This window comes from Larus michahellis, chromosome 1 (assembly GCF_964199755.1).
Source record: "Larus michahellis chromosome 1, bLarMic1.1, whole genome shotgun sequence".
Lineage (NCBI taxonomy): Eukaryota > Metazoa > Chordata > Aves > Charadriiformes > Laridae > Larus > Larus michahellis.
The window spans coordinates 39388957-39405463 of NC_133896.1; the positions used below are offsets into that span (position 1 = coordinate 39388957).

At 42.3% G+C, this 16507-nt stretch overlaps 1 protein-coding gene across 1 annotated transcript in view; it reads left to right on the plus strand.

Annotated features, from left to right (window-relative positions):
- Positions 1-15215: 15215 nt before the first annotated feature.
- The window catches only part of FRS2 (fibroblast growth factor receptor substrate 2), a 58655-nt gene continuing 57363 nt past the window's right edge, over positions 15216-16507 (plus strand). Inside the window, exon 1 of the mRNA XM_074572996.1 lies at positions 15216-15384. The gene's annotated coding sequence lies outside the window, so the exon portion shown is untranslated. The remainder of the gene's footprint in view (positions 15385-16507) is intronic.

Below are 16507 nucleotides of genomic sequence, written 5' to 3' on the forward strand. Positions count from 1 at the left end.
GGCACTGGAGAAAACAAATCGAGCGCTTTTTTTCCAAGCTGAATAAAGCCGCCATCTCAGAAAAGGGTTAGATCCTTAGTAAATGAACATGTGTAAATTAAACGGAATTAATTTCCCATTACCTTCAGAAGTTACACGCCTTTTGGGGATTGTAGAAGAAATGTATATATGGGACAAATTGGCACTGATTTTTTTTCCTACTTGCTAGAGGTTAAGCACATGTGCGTGGTGACGCAAGACACAGGACAGGCACTTAAACTAGACAGACTGGACTCCGCCACCCTCCCACGTAGTGTTTGGAAATGATCAAAGCCTCCGCTGCTTTGCAAAGCTTTGTGGTTGCTCTGAATCTTCCTTTTTCCGTCCTTATCAGCAACAGCCAGGGCCTGCAGAGTTAGATGAACGTGGGCACGGCCCCGGATCACTTACAGAACGTTGTGTGCAATGTCAGGGTGCAAAAACTGATTCGCTGTGGACTCAGCTGCCAGGCCTGCACGTCAGCCTGCGGCCACTGCTCTTGGGTAGGAGTTTGTACTCTTTGAGCATCTCATGGCCGATCGGTCTGCTAGTCCTCTTTCCTGCTAGATTCGGTCTGCAGTATTTAACAGTCATGAGTCTGCACTTTCAAATAGCTAATCCAGTCTAGCTAAATTAAAAATAAACTGTGTTTTGAGTTTTACTTACTTTTTATTAATGAACAAGCAATGAGTCCTTGTCCTCATGCATTTGCTGAGGATAGAGAAGATGGATTCCTAAGGCTGTGAATTATTTCTAGTGTTTGGTTTTTCCCCCCTCAAGGATAAAAGACAGAAACAAAGTCATTCCTGTAAAGATGATATTTGTACGAGTTTCAGTGTTACTTTCTTGGAACAAGCTGAAACACTATGTATATTTTAAGATGGAAAAGCAGTAAAACTTTTCATGGTTTCATTATCTGAAAAGTGAAATTTAGTGAAAGTTCATTCACAGTCTAATCTGACCTCATATGGTACTAAAGCTTGCAAGTGCCCTGCCTCTGCATTTGGAGCTGGAAATGCTTAGTACTTAGTACTGAATGCTTAGTACTTAGTACTTAGTACTGAATTAACCTGATCTTCAACCCTTGTGAAGGCAGTAGGTTCCAATCAGACCTCTGGTGAATGAAGGCAATAAATCAGTAAATGGAGAAGCCACATTTTCATGGTAGAAGGGCCACTTGAGAAAAGGGCCACTTCACTAATGTTTTATATTTCATGATATTTACAGCATTCCTTTACAAGTATTAAGCTACGGCTTTTGGAAGTCTGATAGGTATCTATGCATAAATTAAAACAAACCATTTTTTTCAGTATGTCACCTAGCCATTGCTATTGTATGCCCCCTTATTGACTTTGCAGTACAAATATTTTCTTGTAGTATTTTGTACATTTACCCAAAGATTTGCCCTTTATAAGTTCCATCTCTCTCCTCAGTTCTGTGCTACAGCTCCTTCACTACTCAACAAGGAGCACTAAAGCAAAATGATCTGTAAGGCAAAAAGCAAAAAGTTATACAAAAGTATAACTTGGTTTTGCTGCTGCTGTTCCTTCCAGAGCTTTATCTGACACTGCTGCTGTAGAGTGCTAGCTTCAGGGCCTTACCGAAGTCTAGAGATAGTTTGTGTGACAACTCTTAAAACATTTTGTAATCATCTCACAGCCCTCCACACGCAAGCACGTTCAACTTGGTTATCAGCCTTTATACCCATGTCACCTCTCCGTGATCTTGTGTAAAAATACCCCCAAAACCCAAACCCCTGTGGCTGAACCTCTGTTGTAGCGTCCCTGACACAAAAAATAAAATTTGCTTACCTACAGTAGTTTAATACTAGTAACATTTTGTAAACTGCATCTAGTGCTAAATCACTCATGCACTGTGTCAGACACTTACTTGTTATCATTACAGCTTTGGTTGGAATTTCTGCTTAAAAAAACCCCACCACCAAATAAATCAACTCAGTTACCCGGGTGTCTTCTGATCTCTTTGCTGCTCTGGAGTCATATCTGTTTTTCGAGGACTGACTGTGGTTTACTCCACTTGGACTAGAATTGCATCCAAACTAACTTCAGTAAAGACACTTTGTAATTGTGAAGCAGAACTAGATTTGAAATAACATTCTCATGATCAAAGATTCTAAGAAGCTTTTGTAGTAATTGGAGAACAACAACTATATAAAATGTGTTTGCTTCTCATATTTAAATTAAGCATAAAGATAAAATGCATGAGAGGCTTATTAAATGAACATACAGATACTGCATCTGATAAGATCAAAGCAATTGAGTGGGATTTTAATTTAGGCATTTGACTGACTTTGTCTAAAAAAAAATGTTTTTGAAGTAATGCTGGCCTTGTTCCATAATATCTGAGAGGTTCGCTCAGTTGTGGATTGCTCCACTGGGCTATTCCCTCCCCTGCTGATATATTATTATTTATATCATATCCTGAGAATACTGTACATGCAAAATGCACAGGCAGAGTTCCAGGCCTGAAGGCCTTCAATCTACATGGGCAATATAGGATGGGTGGTATAATAAATTGCAGTTCTTTACTTGAACTGTAAGCAACGTCTTTCAGCTCTAAAATTATACCCTTCATCCACTTTGAACTGAAGAAGCATTCAGTTCTCATCCTGTGGCAACACAACTCAGTCTGATTATAGTGGGTAAGTGAAGCGACTGCTGTCTATGGGTTTCACCAGCTTTAACAAAATAGGCTGCTTTTAAAAAATTAGTATTCCTGCAAGTCACTTGCATGAAAATTGTTCTTACTGTTTTAAAAAAGGAGAGATGGAAATAAGACTTGAGCCAAAATGCTCTGAAAATCTCCCATTTGCATCAAAAAGGCTTTGATTTGAGGGCTGGAGTGGGCATGCAGTTGTTTGGTACAGAACTAAGTAGCCTGGAGAAGAAAACTTAAGAACAAAAACTCTCAGCATCTTGCTTCATTACTTTGACGAAATAAGCCTGTATCCGCCGGTTGTGAATGCAGAACAAAAAAAACCCAAATACTTCAGGCTGCTTCATAGAGGTTTGCACTGACAAGTGGGTCTTAAATAACACCAGACGCAGCCTGCCCTGAGCTCTAACACAAAGAGCAACTACTTGAACATCTCAGGGAAGGCCAAGGGTATGACAGAGAGAAGGAAAAAAACCATCAAAGATCACCTATGGTCCGCAGTTACCAGTTTGGTTCTTCTGCCACACTGAAGCTCTCTTCCATGAGGGGGACGAAGCTTCCTTAGCAGTGGAACGAACTTCCCCGAGACTCATAAACTTCCAGCTTTTCTCACTTCACCTTAAAGATCTATTTCTTTTGTGTTCTTTAATATAAACACAAGCCATTTTTTTAAATGCTTCACAAAAGCAAAACCTGTCCTGTCGTCTTCCTCTCCCCCTGCTAAGAGGCAGTATGGAATAACAAACACAATTGGGATAAATACCTCTCTGCAGTAGCTAGTCCCACCTGCTTTGGAAAAATTCCATGAACGGGACTTCCTTGGTCTCCATCCTTCAGACTCTTCCCTATACTTGTTTCTGTGTGAGAGAATGATGTTGGTATGTATTTTCATTCTGTCCCTGATTTGGCTTAAAATATATGCTATTATACGTAATTGAAGGGAAATCTAATTGTTTCTGCTTAAAATAATTATTGCTTAAAATACCATTAAATTAGCAAGTCTGCTTTTATTTCCCTTATTTCACGCAATTATGTAGTTTGCTTCTACTAGCTTTATGTGTGAATTTAGGCAGTCCTAAAAGTGAGAAATAATACACTGGCTGCAAAATGAGGCACCGTAAAAGCAGCTTTACATTCCATTACCAATAATTCTGCTTTGCCATACTTCGTCCTTTCTTCTTCTATGCCTTTTCTAAGGGAACTGCCCGAAGTTATCTCACAGATTTTTATGCTGGCTGTCTCAACTCTAATTTTAAAAGTAATTTTTTCAAGGACTGGAGTGGTTCCTCACCTTGGATGGCCCGTTACCCTCACTTAGTGGTTTCTGCCCGCATAGTAAGAAGGTTCTTGCTTTCCTGAAGAAGCCCACTCCTAATATACCGGGGAGAAATTAAAAAAAACCCTGGCATTTATGGTTTTGTTCTTTTAAAACATCAGGCTGTGATCAGTAGTTCAGCAGCGGCTTCAGAAGCTGAGCCTTCCTCCAAGCAGGGGTGAGACCCTAAGAGAAGGGTAGGTGACATCTTTCAGAGCCCTCCGATTTTCATCTGTCTGTGTAAATCACGATGCTGAGTTATCCGTTCACTTCTAGCTGCGATTTTGGAGTACGTGGGACAAAGGCACATGAATGAAGGAGAGTGAAGCCTGCTGCACCAGTGTTCAGAACTGTTGATCTTGCACTTTCTCTGACCACTGCTTTCACTAACAAATTATGATTAAGAGGCAGGAAAGAAGAATAATCCTGCCAGTGTGAGCTTGGGTTCCCTCTGCAGATTTACTGCTGAGCAGGCAGAGTTGTTTTGGAAGACAGAACGAGAGCGTGTTTCACTATTTTTCAATGTGACAATTTGACTTCTTCAGAGAAGCTTTTATTTCCTGCATAAAGGAATATATCCACCCCAGAGAAACTGTCACTGAAGGTCACTGCGGGTCCAATTTACTTCACTATTTACATCAAAGTTAATCTGAAGTAATGTATTTTATCTTTTCTACTCCAGATAGGAAAAACCCTGGATGAAAACAAACACAATTATATCTGATTTTGCTAAATCGGATCCATCGCTACTAGGGGAAAAAATCCAGGTTGCAACTTTAAATGTTCCTTTAAATGTTCTTCCTGAGAACACCAAAAGGCAATTTTCTTGAAAAAGCCAGGGTATCTCTTTCATTGCACCGGACACAACAACTTGTGTGTCAGAGAAAGGAGTTTCAGAAAGGCAGATACCTAACTGTGGTCTGTGAAGTAGATTAGAATTTGACTTTAAAGACCACTTCCCAAAGACAATTCAGTCATTCTGCCAACCACAATGTCCCTTCGTTATGCAAATGACCAAGCAGAGCAGCGATTATCTGCCTACACCAATGCAGGTCTTTCCACCGCTGCTGGCTTTTTTGAAAGTACCTGCTGCCCCTATAGGCACTGGGTGCCCCTCAGAGTCAATTTAGCAATCTCTCAGTGTGGAAAAAAAAAAAAAAGTTTATTTAAATGTCGTCCTGGAACCGAGAATGACTAATCCATCCATTCATGAAAACCATCACAAAGATACTTTGAGGGTTTTATAAAAAACATTCTGTAAGTCATTCTGTAAACGGATGGCAAAATACATACCAGTAACAGCTGTTCTAGTAAAAGTTTACATCAGTTTGCTAGTTAGTTTTCTTTTCTCGTTGTCTCAGATCCTATATGTTGCCATTCTATGGGCAGAATTTTCTGCTACTGCAATGTTTTTCTTGACTGGAAACTGTAGCAGGACGTATTCTTGCAAGGATGCAGGCTCCAGGAAAAAAGTAGTGTTATTTTTAACATTTTCTCTCTAGTAGTCACCATTCATAACTTACAACATACACTGTGAAAAGACTGAGAAAACCATTGATTGATTTAAATCTGCCTTAATTTTTTACCAAAGGCAAAAACTCCACACACTGGTGCTTAATCATACTTTGCATCATGTACAAGCATGTAGTTTTCCGTACAAATTCCATAAGGTGCTTAATCTGCTATTGCAAAAATACTTATTTGCATACAATCACACCCTGCTGTGGTTTTAAATGTTTTCTGAGAATACATTTTGAGCCTATTATCTTAACCTCACTGCCTTTCTACCCACATATAGACTAGCAGACATGCAAACCCTTTAATTTTTATTCAGGCCTGACTGCAATTAAGTTGAAGTGCATCTGTTCTTTAAAACTATAGGACTCAGCTTATTCCGTAAGTGTTGTTGGTGAATACACTGTCGTTCAGCTGCTGAGCTGTAGCAGAGTCTGCATCTTACAAATAAAAGTTCTTATTCCAGGAGAAAACAGCAACAGGCAGTTTGGGGTATTTTCGTAGTCTGAATTGTTTGTTCATGCCATGCATGCCAGCTGTTGAACAGAAGCAGTCACAAACAGCACTATCTTATCTTTCAAAAATCTTAACCCAAATACCAAGAAGCACTGACCCTACGTAGAGAAATCAAGGCAAAGAACAACACCTTTTTACCGGCTTTCTTGTTGGAGACGGGTCTGATCCAGATGCAGAGAACATGCACTTACACAATGACAGCGTGCGACATGGCAGCAGACGCTACGCTAGGTGTTCCCCATCATTCAGCATCTGACAAACTATTTGTGTATCATTTGTTTAAAGAAGACATTGGAAGTAAAAAACAAAAACTAAGTGTGGACAACAGTGAGTCCTGCTATAGCTGCACCCTGACAAATACCTCCTCTTCTTGACGTATTTTTACAAAGTATTTTAATGACTACTGTCAAGCCACTAGACAGAAAGCACCACAGCTGACTCTGACTTTCTTTATAGCAAATCCAAAGTGTCTTGTCCCCACTCTGTTCTTGCACTGAGTTTTAATGTATATTAGTTAACCCAGACCAAATATATTCCACTTTTGTCAATTAATATACCACATGGAATACTGTATAGTTAGGACACAAGCACGTGGTAAGAACCTATCTTAAGAAGACAGAACCACGTAGGTTGCAGTGGGCCTCAGGAGGCCACCGTGGGCCACCTACTGCTCAAAGCAGGGCCAGTTGGAGCAGATATTACTCAAGACTATGTCTAGTCAAGCTCTGAGAATCTCCCAGGAAGGAGGTTGCACAACTTCTCTGGGCAACTTGTTCCAGTATTTGACCACCTTCATGGTAAAAATAAGTAAGTAAGTAAGTAAGTAAGTAAGTAAATCAATCAATCTATCAATCTCTGTATCTAAGTAGAATTTCCCATATTGCAACTTGTGTCCATTCCCTCTCAGTCTACCTGAGAAGAATCTGGCTTGCTCTTCCATGCACGCAACAGTAGTAAGTTCTTCCTTTAGCCGCCCTTCTTAAGGCTGAACAGTCTCAGTTCTTTCAGTCTTCTACAATACACCATTTTCCAGTCCCCTGACCATCTTGGCATCTCTCTCCTGTATTATCTGTAAAATGGCCATACTGCATCAGCCTACACAGGCATGCCTAACTCACTTCTGATCTTAATGACCAGGACTGAACAGTCAGGAAGAGAGTATAAGGAACAGGTCAGGTATAGCACAATCCTTCCTGATACGTAATCAGTTTTCAGTAAATCATTGGTTAGGGAAAATCTGAACCAAAGGACACTGTATTCCATTCCATTTACTAGCTGCCAATGCACTGCTTCCCTCTTGAATTTAATCCCTTTTTGAAAGTAGTTATAGTTTTAGCTTCCACATTTCTGGAAGCAGTGAGCTCCATACTTTAGTTCTGCAGCATCTGAAAAAAAGACTACCTTTTGGTTGTTTTAAACCTGCTGTCCGTGATTTCCCCTGTGTACCCGCTTACTAGAAATAGTGAATAAAAGCTCCCTACCTTCTCTCCACAAGCCACCATTTTACATAATTAAATTATCTTCCCTCAGACATCCAGGCATTGTCACTTTTGTCTTTTTCAAATTGAAAGGTTCATTTTTTAAACAGAACCTGTTCTCTGTTTTATTATTATTTTCTACCTTTACCTTCTTTCTGACTTGAGAAACCAGAGCTTCATACTGTTCTCTAGATGTGGCCACACCACTGATCTCCACAAAGAGGTCACCACATTTTCTGCTCCATTCTGTTTTCCTTTTCTAATAATTCTTGGTATTTTTGATCTGGAGCTGGAAACTAAGTTTCCAAAGAATGACCTATAGAGACCCTAAGAACTCCTTCTATAGCAGTAACAGCACATGTAGAACTCAGCACTAGGCACATATAATTAAGTTTGGGTTTGCCTGTATGCGTTACCTTACATTGATTGAGACTGAATTTCAATTTCTAGTTTAACACCCATGCTGCTCGGCAGAATGAGATCCTTTTGCAACTCCTTGCTGTCAGCTTCATACTCCACTACTGTAAAGGATTTTGCATCCGCAGCAAACTGTGCTGCTTCCTTACTCACTCCCTTTCCAAGACCATTTCTGAGTATGCTAACTAGTGCAGGTCCCAGCATGAATCCCTGTGGGAGTCCAATCGTAACTCTCCCGCAGCGTAAAAAATGACTATTTATTGCTACCCCATTAACCCTTCTCTTTCAGCTAGTTACTAATTCACAAGACAGCCTTCCTTCCTAACCTATGGCAGCTAATGTTCTTTAGCAGCACTGGTGAGGGACTGTGCCAAAAGCTCTTTTGAAATCACTACAATGAATATATCACCCTGGTTTATCAGTTTGTTGTTCGTCACAGAACTTCATAATTATGACAAAGCTTCTCTATCTACAAAAACCCATGTTGATTTTTCCATAGTCTGACGTATTTGTCTGTATGCTGAAGCCTCACCCCAGCTGTCACCGATTTGCTTGCGTGACCTGAGACAAGTCTCGGTGACTACAGCAGTAAGAGGACTCAGATGCTGAAAATTAACACTTATGATCCTTAAATCCAAAATGACTGCCTTCAAAATTCTCATCCAGTTGCTTTCCAGCTATGGAGGTGCTTACATTCCATAAATTCTTATTTCAGTGAGGTTCCCAAAACATCTCTGACAGCTTCTTTTACTTGCCAGCAAGATAATTCTACTCCTAAAGGTCCAGCCCAGACAGTCACAACTAAACTATTTCAGTGGCTAGGATTAAGGAAGCTGTAATAGCCATATGATGGTTATAGCACACCCTGAGCGAAAGAAAATGTTAATTTATATGTTCATAGATGGACGATGAAACCAAACCTAAGTCCTCCACAAGCAGAGTTCTGGGGTTTCTAATCACTGAACTATAGGGAAAGGACAGGATGGTTTCTCCTACTCCTTAAATATTCATGTCCTGTATAGAGCAACCCCCTTATAGGCATCTAACATGAGTTTACTGAAGTGAACTCCAAGAAGAGCAAGCAGCTCCTTCCAAATCAGTTAGTTTTGAGGATGTTGAGAGACACACTGGTAAGTTTTGCAGCTGTACTTGCCTGCCTGCTCTGCCTCTGCATGGAAATACCATTTGCGTTGGCAAAACGGACTATTTGTCAGTGTCCTGGTTATGAACTTGCAGTGTGGACCTAACAACATTCCTGAATTAGCACCACAGAGGCTGAGGCAAAGGCACATAGTCCATCTGCCAATTTTCCAATAGCAGTCATAATACCTGCTCGTAGGACACAACAGGACACAAGCCTGGCATCTTACAACATCTTTTAGCACTGTGACTTCAGTTTAGCCAGCTTCTTGTTCAGAGTGGATCCCATGTGATCCCGTTCCCCCACTTGCTTCCACCCTGTATCATATAGGAAATCTGGACAGAATCATAGAATTGTTAGGGTTGGAAGGGACCTTAAAGATCATCTAGTTCCAACCCCCCTGCCATGGGCAGGGACACCTCCCACTAGATCAGGTTGCTCAAAGCCCCATCCAGCCTGGCCTTAAAAACTTCCAGGGATGGGGCTTCCACCACCTCTCTGGGCAACCTGTTCCAGTGTCTCACCACCCTCATGGTGAGGAACTTCTTCCTAACGTCCAGTCTGAATCGTCCCATCTCTAGTTTTAAGCCATTCCCTCTAGAAAACTAGCTGCGATTGATTTCACCCAGCAGCAAGGCTGTCCAATGTTAACTGCCACAAATCTGAGCAGTGCAGTACCAAGACCCTCTGTAGACCTAATTCCCGCTCCCTTATAAGTAAAATGAAACTATATTTCTCCTTTTTTAAAGGAAACACAGAAATAATTCCACAAATGCTAAGGAAGTATCAACTAACACAATGACAAATGCCCAAAGAATACCTACGTAGTTATTCCCTAAACGAATAAATAACTAAGGCTAAGGGCACTTGCTGCATGCAGAAATTTAAAATAACCAGCTGTTTTCTCCTGTAAGAGTTATCTATTCTGTGTCCTGAATGAGGAAGGGGCAAAACAGAAAAATGGTATATGATAGGCTACTTAATTCCATCCTACTTTGAGCCTATAAGGGAGTCAAAATTACAGTTGCACAAGTTGCCTAATTTTTAAAAGTCTGACATTGTGACAATGGTCTTTGAACACTGTTTTGTACATAGCACATAGTCAAGCGTGCACGGTTCTGAGGTCCTGAAACTGAAATACAAAGGGGTAAAGTAAGGACATAGCAGCAATCTTCACTTGGAATTTCCTTGCTTTTGTCAGCTGAAGTCAGATCTTGAACGTTATTGCAACACACTGAAGCTTTTTTGCATTTAATTAGATTTACGTCCCACTTGGTTATCACAGGCTAGTTGGAAACAGACGTGTGTACATTCTGCAGTCAACACATTGATGCTCCTTCTGGGAAACAGCCAGCAAGAAGTTACACGAACTGCGTGTGGCAGCCTTTGTTAGGGGAATGGAAACAGTTCAATTTGGTTAAGCAGAACATTAATTTGTGAGGAGAACTGAATTTGTATATATACTTGGGAGACCCAAAAGGCAGCTTCACTTGCAATGGTGTTTTTCAGGCTTTCAATATTCAAATGGCAAGGGACCAAATATCTAATATCTCAAGGACTAAAATACATAGCATCTCAGACAGCAAGCTCAGCCTAAAATGAGATCAGAGAAAATACCTAAGTTTAAAATTGTGTTTTTGCAGCTCATTGTATTATCTTTAAAAGTCTACTGACCAACTGTCACAACAAGAAGTATCCCCTCCTTCACAGTACATTACTTAGAGTTCATGGATCTTTTAATCATGTCAGTGGTAGATTTGTACAAGAACAAGACAATTTATACAACTGAGAAAAACCAAATTACAATACAGACAGCCACATGAGGAATTCCTGAATGACCAGGTCTGCTCCACTTTTTCCTGGATACCACAGGAATAAAAGCAGAAGGTTTGTCATATTCCAGCAGTCATTTCAGCAAAAGTTTCATTATGTGAATTAAAATGTCCAGCTGCAAGACGCCTTTATTTACTGTTGGATTTGAACTCTTTTTTTTTCCATTTTTAACTGAAATGATGACAACTTAACTAATGATGACAATACTTAAGGAAGTAGTGAACTACTGGTTTAAGTTATTGGCTCGATCTTGTACTTCCTTCTGAAAAAAGAAAAGACTATTAACTTTACTGGGGAGGTGTTCTTTCTTAAGAAGTGCAGGATCAGGCCATAAGCGGCTGCTATACAGCCCTTACTGTATGCAAGGGATTTGTTCAATTGTGAAAACAAAAACTTCTTGATTTGATATACAAAGAGTCATTCTACTTAGCATGCCACACATGAGGGGAGGCAGAACGTGACGTGACTGGCGTTACTCTGTTCACCTAGCACACTAAGTCCAACTCTCTCTCTTTGTAAATCTGTTTTCCAGCTCCTGAAATGTTGTTATAGACTGAATGCGTGGGGTTTTTTTTTAAAGAAGTTTTTGACACAGTGTCAAATGGAATTTGGAAAGAGGGGTGTGTGTGTCAAAATAAAATTACACTCTAGGTAGCCTCTTACAGCAGAGTGAGCTTCTGTACCACATTTCAACCAGACACATGCTTTTGCTGCTGAGTCATAAACCCTGAAAGACAGTGTTTATAATAGAACCCTCACCTATAGCTGGGTTAGGTGGTGCCTATAGCAATATCAAAGGCCTCCTTTATTACAAAACAAAGTGTCTGCAAGGTTCTATGATTTGTAATGAGTATGTTGCTATGGTTTTATTTTTAAGAGAAACTGTTTACTCTCCTATGTTTACTTCAAGAGTAGAATTTAGAGGTGAAACATTAAGGATCGGAATCAGTATCCATCTCCAAAAATACATCCAGGCTTCATGCTCAGGTATACACTTCTCATACTGAGCAGAAAAGACTTCTCGGACAAGAAAACAAACTATTCATGAAATGGGATAGGTTCCAAAGTTCTTGGGAAGAAGAAATAGAACTCCTTCACTTTATACCCTTGAGAAGTTTGTTGCCATGAATCTCTGAACAACATATGAAAGGAAATTGCAGAAACATAATGCAGAATTTGGAGTTCCCTCTTTTCTTTGTCAGGCCCAAGCATTAAGAAAGAATACCGGATAAATAAGGGATCACTTTCCTAATCAGATAAATCTGCTGTTAAAACGTTGTATGTGACTGCACTGCTGTCTTGCTTACAGAACCGAACACTGCCTAAATCAATGTAGGTGACAGGCAAAAGCACATGACCTGCAGCAGAGTCCAAATTTCATCATAAAACCCACCACAAAATGTTGGTATTATCTTGTAAGAATCCAGGAACTGGAACAAGAGGGGTCTATGAACCGACACTGAAATACATTAAGACACTGAAATGAGAACTTCTGGAAATACAAGCTACAGTATATCTGATGCGGTTCAATTTTATTTCCTCTTCAAAGACTAAGAATTTTTCCAAAATATTTATATGACCTTCTAATTTTTAAATAAAAATGAGGTGTTAACCTGAAAATTTTCATTTGGGGTGAAAGTTTCATTATTAATAAAGGAGTTAATTCTAAATAGACCTAAAATTTAACACCTTTAAAATGAACATTTAATTGGGTAAAACAGTTATGTATCAGAGAATGATGAAATGTATGATTACTTTTGTTGCCTCAGAAAAGCCATGCATTTAGCACACCCAGTAGCCACTGTATAAGACCATATAAGAAATGCCGAAGCAAACAAATTGAAATATTTAGCTACTAAAATAATAATTTTACAAATTTTAGCTATGGGCTAACCGCTTCTGGAAAAGCTTTAAAGGTGGCAGCAGCATCTAATTTTTAAAAAGAGAGAATATGAGCTCTAGTGAAACAAGAGAGAAGATCTCTGACTTCAAAGTTGATCGAAAGAAAGTTTAGGAAGATCTAAAACAGAACTGAAGATGCCATCAAAGGACTTAAAGCAATGTAAGTTCAGTATTTGCAGAAGTCTGCAAGCAGCTACGCAATCTTTGAAAGACTAGTAATCGATAGAGCATCTGGACAGAGCTGCAATAATCTCAGTTTGGGACGACAAAAATTATTGTAGATATGACCAGCAACCAATATGTCATGGATCCAAAACATCTATGAAGTGGGAAAGAGAAGGAACAACAACGTGACCAGTTAGAAATTCTCAGCAGGAATGAGACACAGCAAGGTCTAAAGAAGCCAAAGAACCACCTGGAAAAAGATATGAGAGCCACAGAGCACGGCAAAATTCCAGTATCTAAATACAGAATTGGTCTGGCAGTAAATCTGGGTGAGCTGGGTAAGATAACACTCAGGCAAACGGTGAAGATGACTAATTTGACAGGTGAACGAAACCGGCACTTCACCTTTGATGAAGACATTGAACTTGACTGTCGAAGAGACACTGTTATCCAAATTTAATAAAAATCCAGATATTAGTTTAAATGCAGCCATTCACATGAGCTGGTAATGGCATGCTGAGAGCTAGAGAGAGTAGAAAAAGAAATAAATGACCCAGCAAAACAGACGTTATTCCTTGCTCATCCAGACACTGCTGAGAGGGCTATGGAAAAAATTGCAATGTACAAATACTTAGCTGGATGTGGATTCGAGATCAACAACTGAAGCCAAGGGGACTTTAAGGCAAGTCTGCGTAACAGAGGACCTGAAGGTCACAATGAATCCTGCAGATGTTTATCTTAAGAGCAGCTCATGGCTTTGTAGCCCATTGATATATTACACTGAAGGGATATGAACATATACAGTCTGTTAGATGAGAGTTTGCTACATGACTTCACATATTACATGACTCAGCTATAGGAAAATCCCATTCCCTCTGCTTTATCCATCCAGCTCTCTGAGCGCTGACTCACATGCACAGAAGCCAACAGCTGCAATGGTACAAACGTTAAACCACAGTTGTGTTCCCTTTCCTTCTAGATATTGTCACCTTTCTAGGACGTACAGCTGAAGAAAATCTCTGCATGGACTTCAGCTTCTCCAGCTCTCATACAACTATAGATTAAATGATTATTGGGGAAGTGGAGTACTGTCATCCTTTTGCTTCTGCCACTTCTGCTACGAACCAGTAACTGTCAAGGGAAGGGAAGAAAGGTGAGCAACTGCCAGAGCAAGATTCATTCTCCCTGACGAAGACTTTAGATAAACTGAAACACAGTCAAAACATGAGTTGCATAACCCCTGAGAAAGTAAGATAGACAGATCAGTTCTGTGAAGTAACTCAGTGTTATGCATTGTTTGGTGGAGAGGGCAGAAATTAGGGCAAGGCCAAGGAACAGGGAAGTGTAGCACGATCTGAGACAAAGCTGAGAGTTTTGTGCAGGCTGCTGGCCGCTCTGAGACCAATGCGTTTGATTTGTGCGTGTGTTGGGACAGTAATTACACATTCAAGATTAACTGTAAATTACAAGGTCTTCTGGACCGAGACCTGTCACATGTATTGGTCTGTAAACAGGCAGCGGACAAGATGACGCATGGGTAGCGACAGTAAGAACAAATGTGTGGTGGTTTTTTGCACTGGCTAACAGGAGTGGTGTTTCCACAAACCTGCACAACATGCAGGTGTGGCACCCTCTCTCCTTCTTCTTTCCCACATTTCTTTTTGCTGCATTTTTTTCTTTTAATATATACGCCGTTTACCTTTGCTTTCAGTTGCACGTTGTGTACTTCATGAAAACAGAGCACCTTCAGTGGCTGTGGACGAGTTACCACGGCAAGTGTTTAAAGTAACACTGGGACATTGGCTACAACACAACCGACGGCGGCTGCCTGGCCAGAAATTTAAAACAAACCACGCCAAACCGACTGAGCCAATCCTTTCCAAAGACGTGCGTGCAATTACAGCTTTAGTTCTTTATTATTTATGTATATATGTATGTATTTATTTATTTATTTTTACCTGAGAAACCAGTAAGACCCGCTTCGCGGACGCCTCCCCTCATAGCTGGCCCCTGCACCGCCCTGAGGTGCACTCTCTGCTGCCTGCCGGCTCCCCCGCCGGGTGGGTGACGGGCCGGGCCCGGATGAAGGGCTAGGGCCAGGTGACGGTGTCGGGCCGGGTGACAGAGCCGGGGCCGGGTGACAGAGCCGCCGCCGCCGCCACCCTCACTCCCCTCACCGTTCAGCGGCCCCCCGCGCACCGCCCCCTTGGCTGCTGCCTCCGGAAGCCGTTCGCCCCGTGCCCCGGAAGTTGTCGCGGGCAGAGTCCGGCCCAGAGCGAGGCCCTGTCGCTGCCGCTATCGGGAGGCGCAGCCGTTACCCCGCCGCGCGACGCGGGGGCCGCCGTCTCGCCCCTCACCGGCGGCCCGGCCGGCTCGGCGCGGCGGCCAGCGCGGGGCTCATGGCGGAGGTGGGTGCTGGTCCTTCCCCCCCCCTCCCCATACCCCACCCCGGCTCCTTCTCGCGGGGGTGCCCGGCCGGCTCCGCTGGGAGGGGGGCGGCAGCGGAGGCTCCCGGGGCTGGGCCCGGCTCGCCCGTGGGCGGGAGCAGCCCCGTGTCTCTCCTCTTCCCGTGGGAGCCCGGCTGGGACGTGCCCTGCGGTAGGAGCTCCGTCCGGGGTGCGAGGGCTCGCTGTGGGGGCGGCTGGGGCGGGGGCGCCGGCGGCGGCCCGGGGTTGTTTGTGTGGGGGCTCACCGCCGTGCTGCGGGGTTGTGGCGCGGGGGGGTGAGCGGGGAGCTGGGGGCGGTGAGCGGAGCGTGGCTTTAAAAACAAAAGAGGAGCCGTTAAAGTTGGCCCGGCGGTGGGTTTGGCGGAGGCGGGTCTGGGTCCCGGCTGCCTGTTGGGTGCTCGGTGTGTCCGATAGCTTGGTCTCCTCGGCTGGGGTGACCTGTCAAGCGGTCGCATCTTCCTCTGGGTCAGCGGCCTCTGTCACATGCCTCTCAAGGCAAGTGCGTTTTCTGTTCCACGTCGCCGGGCAAGTCCAGGGGCTTCCGAGGTGTGAGCCCTGGGACTAATGGAGAAGTCTGTCGGGTCAGTGGGTTAGGGTCAGCAGGCAGAGCCTCCCGGGGGGATGGGCGTCCTCTGGGCTTTCCGAAGTGGTGCTGTGTGTATGAATGAAAATGACATCTAACTTACATGCCCGTCATTTTAAACTCCCCTTCCTCTGACGTATCCATAGATGCGAAGGTAGCACGCATAGATCTGAAGAGTCGCAAAGGTCAAAAGGTGTCTCGCTACTCGTTTGACTCTGTTCTCTAGCTAAACTTGATTTTTCTGGAAAATGAAAGAGCGTTTTCTCATCTTCCTGGACACTGCATCTTATTCACTTCATAAGAAGTGATAATCACAATTAGAAATTACTAGGAGTGTTGTTGGACTGTGAGTTGAAAATAGTACTGTTATTGCAGGGAAGACATACTGTAGAAACGAGGGTTGATTCTAGTAAGTGTTGAAAAAGTTGCCAACCATTGTTTGATTTTAGTAATACTTTAAACAAGTTTTTTATTTGTGACTTTTTTTGAATAGTCTTTGAA